General features: G+C 38.6%; 1 long non-coding RNA gene across 2 annotated transcripts; it reads right to left on the bottom strand.

Moving 5' to 3' along the window:
* On the bottom strand, positions 1 to 13,884 carry LOC116669273. 2 transcript variants are annotated; one of them, XR_004326617.1, is made up of 3 exons: positions 5,468 to 13,884; positions 3,792 to 3,968; positions 1 to 747 (listed from the first exon to the last, which is right to left on the bottom strand). It is a non-coding gene; the product is annotated as an uncharacterized LOC116669273 (long non-coding RNA). The 2 variants fall into 2 exon arrangements; XR_004326616.1 differs by having other exon boundaries at positions 3,792 to 13,884.
* Between the last annotated feature and the right edge of the window lie 457 nt (positions 13,885 to 14,341).

Raw genomic sequence — 14,341 nt, 5'->3', positions numbered from 1 at the left:
TATAGACAAGAAATTATTTAGTAGTTTAGTACAGTCCGCTTCCTCACCCCCCAAAACAAAACTCGAACTTCTGGTTGGACAGCGTCAGATGTCACTGTGGTGACCCCAGCCTCTGTTTGCAGTTCCAAGTCTTCCGTGTAGGCGTCACTGCTACTGGAACTTTGTATGAGGATGACCTGAACATTTTCTATCTTTTCTCACATACGGGTAGTTACTGGGAATATCAGAGACAAGCTATTATTTAAAAAGTGCCTCCAATCCAAGTAGTCTGTGGTGGGAAGTGAGGGGGCAGGCTCTATCAGTGATATTTTTATCAACTCTGGTTTAAAAAAATTCCTCAGATGGTCACATTATTTCAAGACTTCAACATCTTTCACAACCGACTCTCTCTTATCTCATCCCCTCCATTTATTCCTCTCAAGTCACATTCTAATCAACGTTACTATCTCCAACTTCCCCCATACATATACAACAAAAGTACGGTTGCAAAGTTCTGTTCGTAAAAGCAGCTGAATAGGTATAGTAATCTGACAGTCTGTGTTTCCCTTCCATCCACCACGCGTGTATATCCCCTTCCCACTCTTTCCTTCCCTCAGTCAGCAGAATAAAGGGGCTGGAAAACGTTGGTCTGGTTCCTTTGAGAGTTGATTCCCTATTGGATATGCCTGGAGGCCTTGGGGATGACTGAGAAGTTCTGGAGTTTGGATCAGTGGCAGAAGCAGGTAACACATCAGGGAACCAGTCAGCCTAAGACAGGAGAGGACAAAAAATGATGAATAGTTTCTGATTACAATGCTCAGCTAAACTGCTACAGTGGCCCCTATGTCTCCTATAAATGTCCATTAGTCTCTTTTGGAAAGAGAAATAAAATGGTTCAGGAAGCCTGCGTTTATATATACATATAAGGAGAGAACAACGATTAGGTAAATTAAAACCTTTTTGCATTGACCCTGAACACTGCATAGTCTTTTGTTTTCATTCAGTGAATGCAAGTCTCCGCTCTTTCCTGTCTTAACATGTTCACTTCAAGGTCTCTGTAATGCCTCTTCTCAGTTTTTCTCCTCCCCTGTATAGCCTCTCCTACTCCGCTGCCTTTCAAACTGTGGTAAAAATGAATCTCTGAGATTATGAAAACTAGTACTTAATGAAGATCGTTATTCTAATGACAATATTGCTGGACTCAAACTCCTTATCCCAGGATCTAGAACTCCTTCTTTAGCAACCTCTCTCACAATGCCTCTAGAGAGGGGTTTCCCTCACTAACAAAGCAGGGGTCAAGTGAAAACAGTTCATCCAGTTCTCATTAATGAAGAGCTGGGATTCAGAAGTATCACTTTTCTTGAAGAAAATGGCTAATTCTATCTCTATCCATGAGATGAAACCAGAATTCCTCATTGCTCCCCAAAACCCCACTTAAAAAGAAAAATTAACCTTTTAAATGCAGATGGTATTTTAAACCTTAGGATACTTCCCAGAGAAAATACCCAAGTTTGCAACAAGTACTCAAAAACAATCAGGTCCAACTGTTTTGAGGAATATAATGAAACTAGGAAGATCAAAGACTCCATCCCTAGAAGGGACATTTCTACCCTTAGGACAGACAAAATCGTAGCCACAGACAAAATGAACTCTCCTCAAGCCTGCTTCCACAGACCATATTGGGATCCAGTTAAAACCCTAGCAATGTCTAAAGACAGTAAATTCATCTTGATTACTGTAAACAACTTTCAGTGAGTCAACCAATGGTGTTACCTCCAGATATGATGAATAACTGCAATGTCTGGTGTCTAAGCAAAAAATTGCATGTGCCTATGTACCACCTAAATAAAATTCAGATTCCCTCCCTACCCTGTTCAGTTTCCTCTCTCCCACCTCCCCTGCCCCAGTGTGTAAAACCTGTCACAAGCTTTCAGGGCCTCAGCTTAAATGAGGACGAAATAAAAACCTATCTCACAGGGTGACTTGTGGATTAAATGAGAAACGCATTTAAAATGCTTAGAACATTTCCTGGAATATAACAGGTGCTAAGTAAATTTTTTTATTGGTGCTATTGAGTGGTTCTAGATTAACTTTGGGGCTGAGAACTCTGTATTTTAACAGCTCTGAGCCAGTTCCTCTTACTTTCTCTCAAAGTAACAGGTTTTCCCCATGCCTCATCCTTCTTTCCTTCAAAGAGCTCTAAGGTAAATAGCCAAAAGGCTAATGACACATGACAAAGGAAGATCCCTATTAAGATCAGCTTTTCCAAAGGCAACTTTTTGCAAACATTAGAAAGCAACAGGCTATTTCCTTCCCATTTTGGAAAAGATTTTAAAGTCCTGTGAGTACATTAAGGATTAAGATTAGATTCAGAATCCTAGGACTAGAAACCATATCTGCTATTGTCAATTACCTTTCCCAAGTAAGGCTGCTCCACAAACCAAATCAAATCCAAAACGTTCCAAAGAGAATATCTAGTTAGAAGCTTCAGATTGGCAGTTAATGGACTAACTCCTCATGGAAAAAAAGCTGGAACTGACAATTAACAGATCTTGTAAAAGCCAAGACTGCAATATTTAGAAATACCAAAAACATTGGCCAGAGAGAGATGTTATCCTTTATTACCAGCCTCAATGCAATCAAGGAGAAAGGAAGCACACTCTGCCAGATCAAAGGGAACAACCCCCCTCCACCCGCTCCCCCCCTCAAAGAAACAAAAACAACCAAGCCTTTCTCCGAGGAAAGCAGAAGTAATCACCTCGCCCAAACACCCCCCACCCCCAGCTCCATAACCACACCAAGGGCTTAAGCCAATTGCCTGTGGCCCATGTGGTCAGAAGTTGGGTTTGTGTTTCAGTTCTACCACCTAAACTGTCATCACTAGTTATTTCTGTTTTAACTGGTAAGGTGAGGAAGGGGAACAACAGCGAAGAAGTTTTTTTTCCTGAATACTTATTTAAGTTCCTTGACAGCTGGAACATAGCCACACAATACAAAGGGACAGGGAACAAATCCACCCATTTTCTTAGCAGACATTTAGTTCAACCAGTAGTTGAGGGTCCTTAAACACTCTATTGTTTCTAAGAAGGGCCACATAACCAAGATGCCAAAACTAAGTCCAAAGCCATGGAACCACATTTATCACCTTAACTCTTCTTGAAAGAAGCTGCCAGGAAGCAATGCTTAACCTACCCACAAAACATTTGAGTAGAAATACCTTCCGTTTTACAACTCCTAACTGGCTGACAGAGAACATCCAAAACATAGCAAGCAAAATAGCACAGGACACAAGAAGGAAAGACACTAAGACAGGTCAAAAATACACCAAGTAAGAAATTCAATCCAACTGGAAAACATACTCTCAGGCACTAACACTTCTCCTTTGGACACCTGTTCCTCCCTGCCCTCAGATGCCCCAAGCCCAGGGTAATGGCTGAGCTTGAAAAAAAAGTTGATACTTAACAGGTCATGCAAACTCGGTGAGTCTGAACCAAACCACAAAGACTGGTTCAGTGACAACATCATGCTAACAATCAAAAACATAAATTAAATCCTTACATAAAGTTATTCTGGTACAAAGGAAAAGTTCTTTTCAGTAGCTATAGCCTCTACCCCAAATACATTCCACTGGTTAAGAGGGATGTAACAGCACTAAACAACATTGTGCTAGCTACTTATCTGCATTACTATAAAAATGATACTCATTTGCAAAAAAAAAAAAAAAATCAGTACTTGTTAATGCCTGTCCAAATGTTCTGGTGAAGAGTAGGGGCAGAGCAAAAACATAGATATATCAAGTGAATACTTTTTACCCAAACTCCAACAGAAACATCTCTTCAATTTCTTCTTCATAACAGACTTCAGGATAGTTCAGAGTTCAAATAGGATTCTGTTTCTCAGAAGTCTCCAAAGAGTTAGCATATTAATACCTGCAGATTTTATGGCTCCCTCTTTCTGAGTTGGTACTCCTTCCTCTCCCTTTCATTGGCCTAGATAAAAAAAAAAAAAAAAAAAAAAAAAGAGCCTCACTGGGTCAATTTGATCTTCAACTGAGGATCCCTCCATTCCTGGTGGTGAAGAAAACAGAATAATGAAACAGGTGTTGAGGAACCTATGCACTATGTCCCCTGGGTGAGGGAAGTGAGCAGTGGTGACCTAAGACACTGATGTGACATCACAAGACCAGTTAGATTAAGCTTTAGGAAGGCTGCTCCATTCTAGACAGCAATGCCAAGAGATGGCAACACAAGGCCAGCATAAGATCAGGCTAATGTTCCAGGAGAGGGATTCGCTTCTCTAAGGATGTTTCTTAGCCCCCAGAGAAGTCTCTGAACTAGAAGCTGCCTAAGTTCTACAGTCAGTCATCTGGTCCAGGCATATAAGCAGGTGCAGGGAGCCTGGCAAGCTGGTTGTTAAACCTCTACAAAGGAACAACAGTGGTACTCAGCATTTACTCCTTAAGCTGTGTAATAAAACATCAAGCTTACGTGCAATCCACAAATACTACTTGAAGAATTTCACCCTTGGCTGCCTGAGCAGTGGCAGCAAGCTCTTTGCTAGACCTGAAGAGGACCAGAATTCTAGAGGGCTGGATAGATTTTGACTTGAACAATTTACTACAGTACACAAGAAGGACAGGTCAGATTCAGAAAATCTAGATTTTTCCTTTGAAGTAACTTTAGTCTCTGTAACAAAGCACACAAGGATCTACTCAACTGGTTGACAGAATTAGCCCTCTACCCTCAGGCCTGACCCTGTCCTCTGCTAGCTTTCTGTTTTACTGACTTTACATAAGTACCTCTCCTTTCCCCAGTTCCCAGCTGTTTCCTCTCATTTTTTCAGCTTCCTCACCCTCCACCCTCTCTCTTCACTTTCTCTCCCTTTTAATTCAGCAGTGAATGCTCAGAGATCAGACGGTAAGTACTCAGTCCAAGCCACTGAAAATGCTCCCTGAGCATCAGGTATAAGGCAATCCCAGAAACAAGAATCCTGGAGGTCGAGATCAATTATTTCTGCCTTTTAGTGATTTACACTTTAGGTGGAAAAGGCGTAATATATTTATTCTTCTCATATGGAAGAATATCTTCAGACCAATTCATTAAAACTAGATTATTTGGGATAAAAAAAATGCCTTAGTTATGCTTCTCAGGGACAAGATATTTTCATCTGCATCAGAATTGATAACTTTTATTCCTAAAGTAGTTTGTCCAGTCATCTACGTAGCATACATAGCAAAACTCATGAAGCCTCAGGAAGCCCCCATATATATGTTCTATACACAAGTTTATTTAGCTAAAGATGAGTTACTCTGATGACTTAAGCAAAGCATATGGAAGGATCCAAGCTGGTACTACAATCCACAATTAGCCCTCTCACCAGAGAAGAGCTGAGAAAACTAAAAGGGAATCTTGACCACTAGAGGCAGATTTGAGATTTATTCCAGAGTGATCGCCTTTAAAACCACAGGAATTTTGGAATGGAAACTTACCTGGGAAAACAGGGAGGGGAGAGGGAAAAGGGCACCACAAGTCCAATACCTCCAATCAGGAAAGCTTCATTTAGTCTCTTCGGGTTGCTCTAAGAACCTTGGTAAACACCCAGTCCTAGAGATACTGCATGGATGGTATCTAAAGAGAATCAGTTCAGATACAGCCCCAAATTCAGGCAGTGCTAATTCCAACCTAGAATGACATAGTCAAGATTTTGAAAGGCCAGCCAGGACACCCCAGGGACTAACTTTCCAGTTCATAATGAATTCTAATCAGCTTAAAAACAAAGCTTAATGTGGACTCTCTCCTTGGAAAAATGGCTCATGTGTAGAACTATGCCATAACTATTATCCTATTACAGTAAACAAATACTTACCAAGCATCTATTAAATGCCAGGAACTATACTAGCTACTGGGATACCTTTAAGAATCTCCTCCAGTAGAGAAATCAGAACTTAAAAAGAAATAATTATAGAACAGTTAGACACTTACACAAAGTGCTTAAAGAGCACTAGAAAGAAAATAAAATTTTAAAGGGGCTACTTGCTCTGATACTATGTGAGACTTTTATCTCCTTGATTCTCACATAAGTGATAAAGATTGTCATCCAGGGTTGCTGAATATCAAAACTGATGCCTAAGAGGTTGTATGCTCAGGGCTGAGTGTAATGCAGACTATTATTCCAAATTAGAAAGTGCCATGTCACCATGCATTGGCTTTTAAAACTTATCTACCTACAGTGGTAAAGCAGTTCAATCCGGTTTTGAATTTCAGATCTATTTTGCTAACACTAATTTGCTAACAAAACAAATGCTGATGTTTGTAAACATTTACTCATTCACAGGATTCTTTTTTGCTACTGTTCTTCATGAGGCTGCTGCCTAGAAAGAGTGGCTAGCCAAGCCCAGGCTGCTGTCTGACCTGCTGTCCCGTGGGGCCAGCCTGACCAGCAAGGGTCCAAAGAGGGCAAGGGCCTCTCTGATGCTGGCCGTGCACGGCATACTGGAAGACCAGGGAGCTAGGCACACCACTTTCTTGCTACTGGGCTCTGGGCCATGGCCACTGTAACTAGATTAACACCAGCTTTCAAACAGCCCTCAGCAACCCAGATAAGAACATGAATCAAAGACAGTACCATGGGACACCCTGGTGGCATCAGGTGGATATTACAGGTGATGATCACTTGGGTCAAAGACTTCTCTTCCCCGTAGCAACGTCCCCACCATGAAAAAGAAAGCTGCTTAAAAACAGCAATATAATAGTGAAATAAAAAGGAATTTGTCACTAGAAGATGTGGATTCAAGTTCTGGGCCTGTCACTTTAACATCTCTAAGCTCATTCCTCAAACTGCAGTATGAGGCTAATACCATTTGAGTATTAAAAGCAGTCAAAGCACTTCATAAAAGAGCTACTCTTTCCATTAAGAACGATAAGGTACTTACTGTCTTGCATTTTTTTCCCCTCAAAATTTTCCATTAAGAAAAGGTCGGAAGGGCATGAACCCTTACAGTCACTATTTTGAAGACCACACTACATTTCATATCTAAGCTATGTAGTCCACCTGCCTAGAATTTAATGAACATACTTATTTATCCATAAACATGTATACTACACACAGGGCATCTTGAAAGAAGTGTATAAAAGTTATTAACACAGTCTTTACTCTCAAAGAGTTAACCATGTAGCTGGGGGAAATAAAATAAATACATGAAACAACTAGACAGCAGCTAAGGGCAGCATGCAGGTGTGGGCATTACATGACACTAAATATGGTGAAGAAAGGCAAAGCAGAAATACAACGCAATTAGTCCAAGAATGCTTTAGTCTTTAGCTGATCATGGAGGGGTGGAAGAATTCTTAATGGCAAAAAGAAAGCGGATGCCTGTAAGATTTGTGCGTGTGTTTGCTAAATGTTTCCTTGCTAAGTCTCCTGGCTTTGAGAACTGTTTGTTAACTGACCTATCAGTCTAAAGATCAGAGCCAGGGTCCTTGAGTAGTGTTAAGACTCTCCCAAATCAAGGAAATAATATACTACCCAGTTTCTTCACTCTATTTATGAATCCCTTTACAGATAACTAATAATAACAAAGAACCAAAATGACTCAATCTCAATGAGAAACCTGAGAAATTCTCGAGGCAGGATCACTAACTTCGGGGGTGACTTAAGGCTCCTTCTGTAAGAATAATTCTTAAGAATGATGGGAAAAGGACAACCAGAAGGAAGCAAGGGAGAACTGCTCTACTCTTTAAGGAGACAATGGCATCAATTCTTGACGATCTGTCCTGAAAAGTATGCGCATCTTGCAAAACTTCAACTTTGCAAGAGCGATTTTGGGTGCCAACATGTATTTTTCAAGTTATGCTTGGCTTAGGCTAGCATTTAAATTACAGTTGAACTTTGAACAACACAGGCTTGAACTGCACAGGTCCACTTATCCGCCCACCCCCCCAGTAAATACATATTACAGTACTACACAACCCATGGTTGGTTAAATTTGCAGATGCGTAACTAGAGCTAGAGGGCTGACTGTAGTTATTTGGAACTTTCCTCCACTGTTTGGAGGGTCAGTGCCCCTAACTCTGGCGTTGTTTAAGGGTCAACTGTAATTTACACTTCCTAGGTTCACATCTGAGGAATTATTTGATGCAATGTTAGTTGTAATTACTTTCTCCCAATAATCCACCCAGAGATAAAACAGGCTTTTATAATATTTTGCTTTTAAGGAGTACTAGTCAATCAACAGTTATTAACTGTTTCAAATAGAGAATGGGAGACAAATACTAACAGCATTTTGAAGACCCCTACCTGGCAAGTATACATTTGGCTCATTGGGAAATGCAAATATTACAAAAATTCCACTGGGCAGAAAAAATTAACACAAAACTTTCAAGAGTAATAAGGTAAATTGTGAGGAAACTAAATGTACCACAGATTTAGAGGCTTGGTTTTCAGTTTCAGAAATTAAGTTTAATTTGAGGATGATAAAGATTTGAAGCTGCAGGGTGACTACTTCTAGGAGGGAAAAAAAGTCTGAAAACATAAAACAGATACAGAACAAAAACCAAGCATGGTTGGTGAAATATTACCAGATCAACCAGAGCAGGGGAAGATGTAATTGAAAAGTGATAAACTGTAACTATAACCCGTTGTTCCATATTAGGGAGTGACATGTTTTAGGATGATCCAACTTGATGGCCAGGATGGAGACAAGTCAGCAAAACCAGCTAACGCTTTAGTAATGAATTTGTGGGGCACAGACAAGGATGATGGTACAGCAAATGGGGATGGGAGACAAAACAGCAATTTGAAGAACTATCTGGCAAGTAAACAAATCTCTCAACTAGTTCAAGTCATAGACACAATGGCACTGTAGCTAAGAACTGGCTACATTAAGTCACAGAGCTTGACTACCACCTTGCTGCACGTTCATTACCTAGTTTTAGAGGACAAAGGAGTCGTTTTTCGTTTTCTTTGCTATAGTGTGCTTGCTCTACTGCTTACCAACATTTTATTCTCCTGGTCTTATACTGTGGATGTGGATGTCACTTGGTTCAATTTGTAATTCAAGTTTTTTAAAAAAAAGTCTCCAAAAATTGCTAGAAATATTCCAGGAGATAAAAGGATGGAAAATATTTTAATGTTAGTTTCTTCTACACAATAAGTATCAATTGAATAAAGATTTCCAACTTAGAAATAGAAGAAGTTTGACTCTATTTACTGGTTATTTATTCAAGATCCTCAGAAAGCGAAAAAAATAACTCAAGTTTCTAGGTTTCTCTTCCAAGGCAATTGAATTGAGTATCTTTTGAGTGTCTGTCTACTCTGCATCGTATAGTGCTATGTACCCGGGAAGAAAGGAGAGGTTATGACCTGTTAAAAAGGATAGATACATTAACAGCTCACCAGGGGAGGCTATAGTGCAGCGGTAGAGCGCATGCCTAGCATGCAGGAGGTCCTGGGTCCAATCCCTAGTACCTCCATTTAAAAAAATACATAAATAAATAAATTTACCTAATTACCACCCCCCCAAACCAAAACAACTCACTGATAAAGGCAGAATGGCATAAGCTTTAAGATACTGTAAACAATATTCTATGGGAGTCAATAGTGCTATTCAACTCTTTATTTAGTGCCTATCATGTGCCAGACACTGTCTTGGTTCCTTAGAAAATAAAAATTCATTAATCAAGTAAGACAAGGTGGATGCATAGAGCAAGCAAGACAGGTGACATATGCTAAACTAGACGCAGAGTAAACTACACAAAGTCTGTCAATACACAAGGGAGTGCTTCTTGAGATACTGTTATTCAGGGTATATTACATTTCTCCAACTGAAGAGATGGCAGTGCAGGAGGAAGAAACAATAGGACCAAACACAAGAAATGCTGGAGAATGCCAAGTCCTGGGTTATGGAGCACATCAGAGGGAAAACCAGAGATTAGACTAAAAGGTAGGCCAGGGGCTAGGTTACCACGGGCCTCATCTGCCTAAGGAGCATATCCTCCAGGAAATGAGGTTTCAAATAGTTTTAGTCGGAAGTGACCTGATAAATTTTTCATTTTTTGAAAGATCAATCCAGCAACAGTGGATGGTGGGAGCTGGACTTGGAGTGAGGATATTACTGGATTTCTAAGTATCAGTTTGACATTCATTGACCATACAGATGATGTAACTAAAATTTCCAGGTATGCCGCCTTTAAGAACACATTTCAGCCCAGGACTTCCAAGTCCTATTCAGAGGCTGTAGGTTGTCTTTTGTTTAACTGATGCAACAGTCTATTCCTAAGTATTAAACCTTAATAATCACTACAACCTGAAAACTTACCCCAAATTTACAAAGCCTCTGCTAATACTCGGCACCTCAGGGCACAATTCCATGCCTTCTGGCATTTTAACAATCTCCATGTTTAATATTTTTCTTTTACAGAGAATTCTAGATTTTCATTTGAATAATTTTGGATTTAGAGTCTCTTCAAAGTACTCTCAATTTAACTTGCAGCAAGGCTGCTAGTCAGCAACTACCTTCTGTTGCCTCACTTGCTACATAAAATGTCTGTTTAGCAGGCAAGGTAGTATCTATTGTGTTAACTTGATTTTTCTCTCTTTATTTGTCCTCTTTTAATGTCTTATTTCTTCAAAGCAAAGTTTCTAACATTGAGTAAGTGCCTCCATACCTGCGTTGACTAAACTGGATCAAATGAGCCTAAAAAACTTTAATAGTGTTCTTACCAACAATTTAAACAGGAAGTAAGTTTGTGTCCTTTACATTTTAACATTGTAAAATTGGAGGGGGTGACAGGAATGACAAATGTCAAAGTTAGGTTCCTAGTAATTTTCAACTTTCTTTAAATAAAATGGCATTAAATAATCATGTCAAGAGAGGTCTACGCTGACTTTTTGATCACATGATCCTCTGTGCCTACTGAAACAAGGCATGCAGAATAGAAAAATATAAAACAGCCAACCTGATGAATAATAAGCAAGGTTTTAAGTACACTAATATTCATTAAGTCTCTTAGTGATGCTGAGAACAATATTGATACCACTCTAGAAACTTTAATACCATAAAAACATACAACAAAGGTTTCTGAAAGCATATTCACTTTTTTATGAGACCAATTTTATGCTAATTTTTATGCAATTTTATGCTACTTCTTACCCAATTCTTACACTTTGGCCTTACTATTCTATACCTGAACATGTACAAGGTAGGCAGGAAAACAAGCAGATTCACATCTTCAGCATTTTCTCCTAAGTCCCAGAACCTAGATGTATTTTTCTGATTTACAGGTCAGTACTCATGAAGTATTAATCAAAACCTAAATGATCTAGAAGCTGAAAAGGGAAAGAATTCTGCTCAACAGATGGGGAGGCAGAGGTAAAGTTACAGGAAAAAAAACTTAGACCAAAAAAGCTAACTTCGGAGCTGATATAGAGGATTAAGATAGTTTCCACCTTGCTGTAAGGATGAACTGTATGGTATCTCCTGGTTGATTTTGTATCATGGCTCCCTCTAGTGGCTAAGTGATTTCCCTTAGCATTTACCCAAATACGGGGAGTGGAACATTAAAAAGTCTCATTAAGACATTTGGCATCTCTACAAATTAATGTTTTGTTCAAAGTATATTTGATGAGGATGAGTATAGCATCAATATAGTTGATAAATGATACTTCTAAGTTGTGAAAAGAGTTAAGACACTTTAACCTGGTGGCTGAATGTTAATCCTTTGTATTTTTTAAGAAATGAAGATGAAACAACCACGATCTACTGAACTAAGCGTTGTTTCATCTGTGTTTTGCATACCTACCTAAATGGCAACCTCCTTATACAGAGGCATGCATTTTTCCATCCCATAATCCAGCCAGGCATCTATTAAAACCTTGTTTATTATTAGGTCATTTCTGCCTAAATTAACTTCCATATGACAAAGGCTACAGAAGCACCAATTTTTTTTGTAATAGAAAAAAAAATCCCTCCAAAATTACAAGGTTATCAGGTACAGCTTTCAAAGGTAGCAGGAAGCACCTCCAAAGTTCCCAATCACAGGAATAAGCTGGTTTCGAGTATTCTGTACCTTCTTGAATCTATATGTAAAGCAAATTTTTGGACTGGATTACTATTTATTCAATAGACAATCACAATAGCCAATCCCAGCTTTCCCTATAGGATCAGATTGGTCAAAGTTCCTGTAAAAAAGAGAAGTACTGAAAAAAATTACCCCAAGAGTATTCCACTGTATACAATAGGATGGCAGAATATTTCCTTCAGTGGACTGCAATCAATTTTTGAGCCCACTGTAGCAACAGAATATAAAGAAATGTGGGTCATACCTTTCCTGGTGGCTGCTTCAGACTAAAAAGGTGGGGAATTTACAGCTCAATTAATACAGGATCCACAGTAACAGGTTTGTTTTCACTCACATGCCCAAAATCACACAGAAGCTTTAGCTCTGTGTATCCTATTACAGTTCTACAGTCCCTTATCCAAACGCTTTGGGGCAGACACACCTGAAATCCAGAGCTTTCAGTACTTTATAAAGGTATTGTATATAGACCCTTTATCACATAACATCCTCAGCAAAGCCTGTGGCAACTGACGTGTAATCAAACACATCAGTATTTCTGCAAGAAAACGGTTTAATTACAGTAAGTGCAAAGCAAAGGCATTTTGGTCATGTTTTATATTCAATTTGCACAACAAAAAATCTTTTGTTTTGGGGAGTTTTTGGATAAGAGATCGCGAACTTGTTCTCTGCCTTTTGTGCTCTTCATATCGTGATAGTAGTAAGTTAAACCAAAGGATAGTTGTAACAGAGCTTTAGTCTAATAGTTTTAATACTATTTATGATACAGACAAAACGTAATTCATTTGCAATTTCATTACATCTTCATGTACAAAGCAAGCAAAATGGCACACATACGAAATTTATCTTCACAAACTTGTGGGGGGGGGGGGAAGCAAAAACAACCCTAATGAGCCAGGTATGTTTCAAGGACAAAACTGAGAAAGTTGAAATTCTAGAAGCCATTCTGAAACTTAAAGCACTACAAGAGTGGATATATGTGCACTCCAAATTATTAAACTATAAAACTTAGGGGGAAAAACATTCTAAATAAGGAAAATCTGTTCATATTCCAAACAGTATTTTAAAAAGAATCATTAAACTTCATTTTTAAAATAAAACTCAGATCCCAAACAATCAGGAATCAGAAAATAGGTTTCTTACCTTTTATTTCCAGAAGGATGTGGGCTGAACAGCAAGGTGGGTTACTCAATCTGATGTTATGAAAAATAATTGCTTCTTAGAGATTTATGTTTTTCCTTGACTAGAAAATAATAAACTAATTACAGCCCCCCCCCTACAATATTTAAGGGGACATAAGTAGAAAAGGGGAAAATTCAAGACAGTTTTTTTTAGTTCCCAAAAGGTGTGACTTTCTTCTAACATCTGCCAATATGGGAAGAAGTTTAAGGTCCATTTCCTAAGACAAGCAGAAAGTCTGCATCTCCCCTTAAGAGCTTTTAGCTGTCTGGTCTTGACTGTAAAACCTGTGCCCCTCTCTCAAAAATACACATTAGGTCCTTTATAATCTTAAAGAGCCTATATACCAGACAAGGAATATTTTCTGTCTCACTTCAATCTAGGATTGGAACTACTAGAACTTTTAGTAGAGCACATTTTTCAACGTAGCTTAAATGCACTCAACTTTAAGGCAATTTTCATTTTGGTCCTGTTTCCAAAATATTCAATTAACACAAATGAACCCAGTTAAGTCCAGCTCCCATTTACCTTCCCAAAATTATAGTAGTCACTTAAAAATACTGATGTATATTCTACACATAAAAAAGAACTTAATTCAGTTTTAAATAGTAAATCTGTTCAACACTATATTTTGAATTCTTACATAAAAACTAGTTACTCCCTTAATGAACCTGTAGTTAAGTGCTTTACTTACTTAAAATGGAATTCTCATTTTGAACTTAATATTCCTTCTCTTCCTCCTAATATTCCACAAGGTTCATTTAAATGTATTGGTTGAGAAACCTTATGCAGATCTCTTTGGGCCCATTTCCTCCACTACCAACATTATTTCTATTTCTTAGGTTTTAAATTATACCACCTGAATAGCCGTCTTAAATTCTGCTTCCAACTATAACACCCAAGGGAAATATTACAAAAGCTATCGTTTGAGTGCAGAAAAATAGTGGTTTGATAGTTGTGACTAGACACCAGGGAATCAGAAGAAAGATTTGGAATTTTAAGTAAAAATCCCCTCCCCTAACCTTTAAGTTGAAAACTTTGCACCAAAACACTATGAAGTAAAGATATAAAAACTAGTAGACTATAAGATAAATCACTGCTTTGGTATG

This window comes from Camelus ferus, chromosome 16 (genome assembly GCF_009834535.1).
Source record: "Camelus ferus isolate YT-003-E chromosome 16, BCGSAC_Cfer_1.0, whole genome shotgun sequence".
Taxonomy (NCBI): Eukaryota; Metazoa; Chordata; class Mammalia; order Artiodactyla; family Camelidae; genus Camelus; species Camelus ferus.
This window is presented reverse-complemented; position numbering and strand designations above follow the sequence as displayed.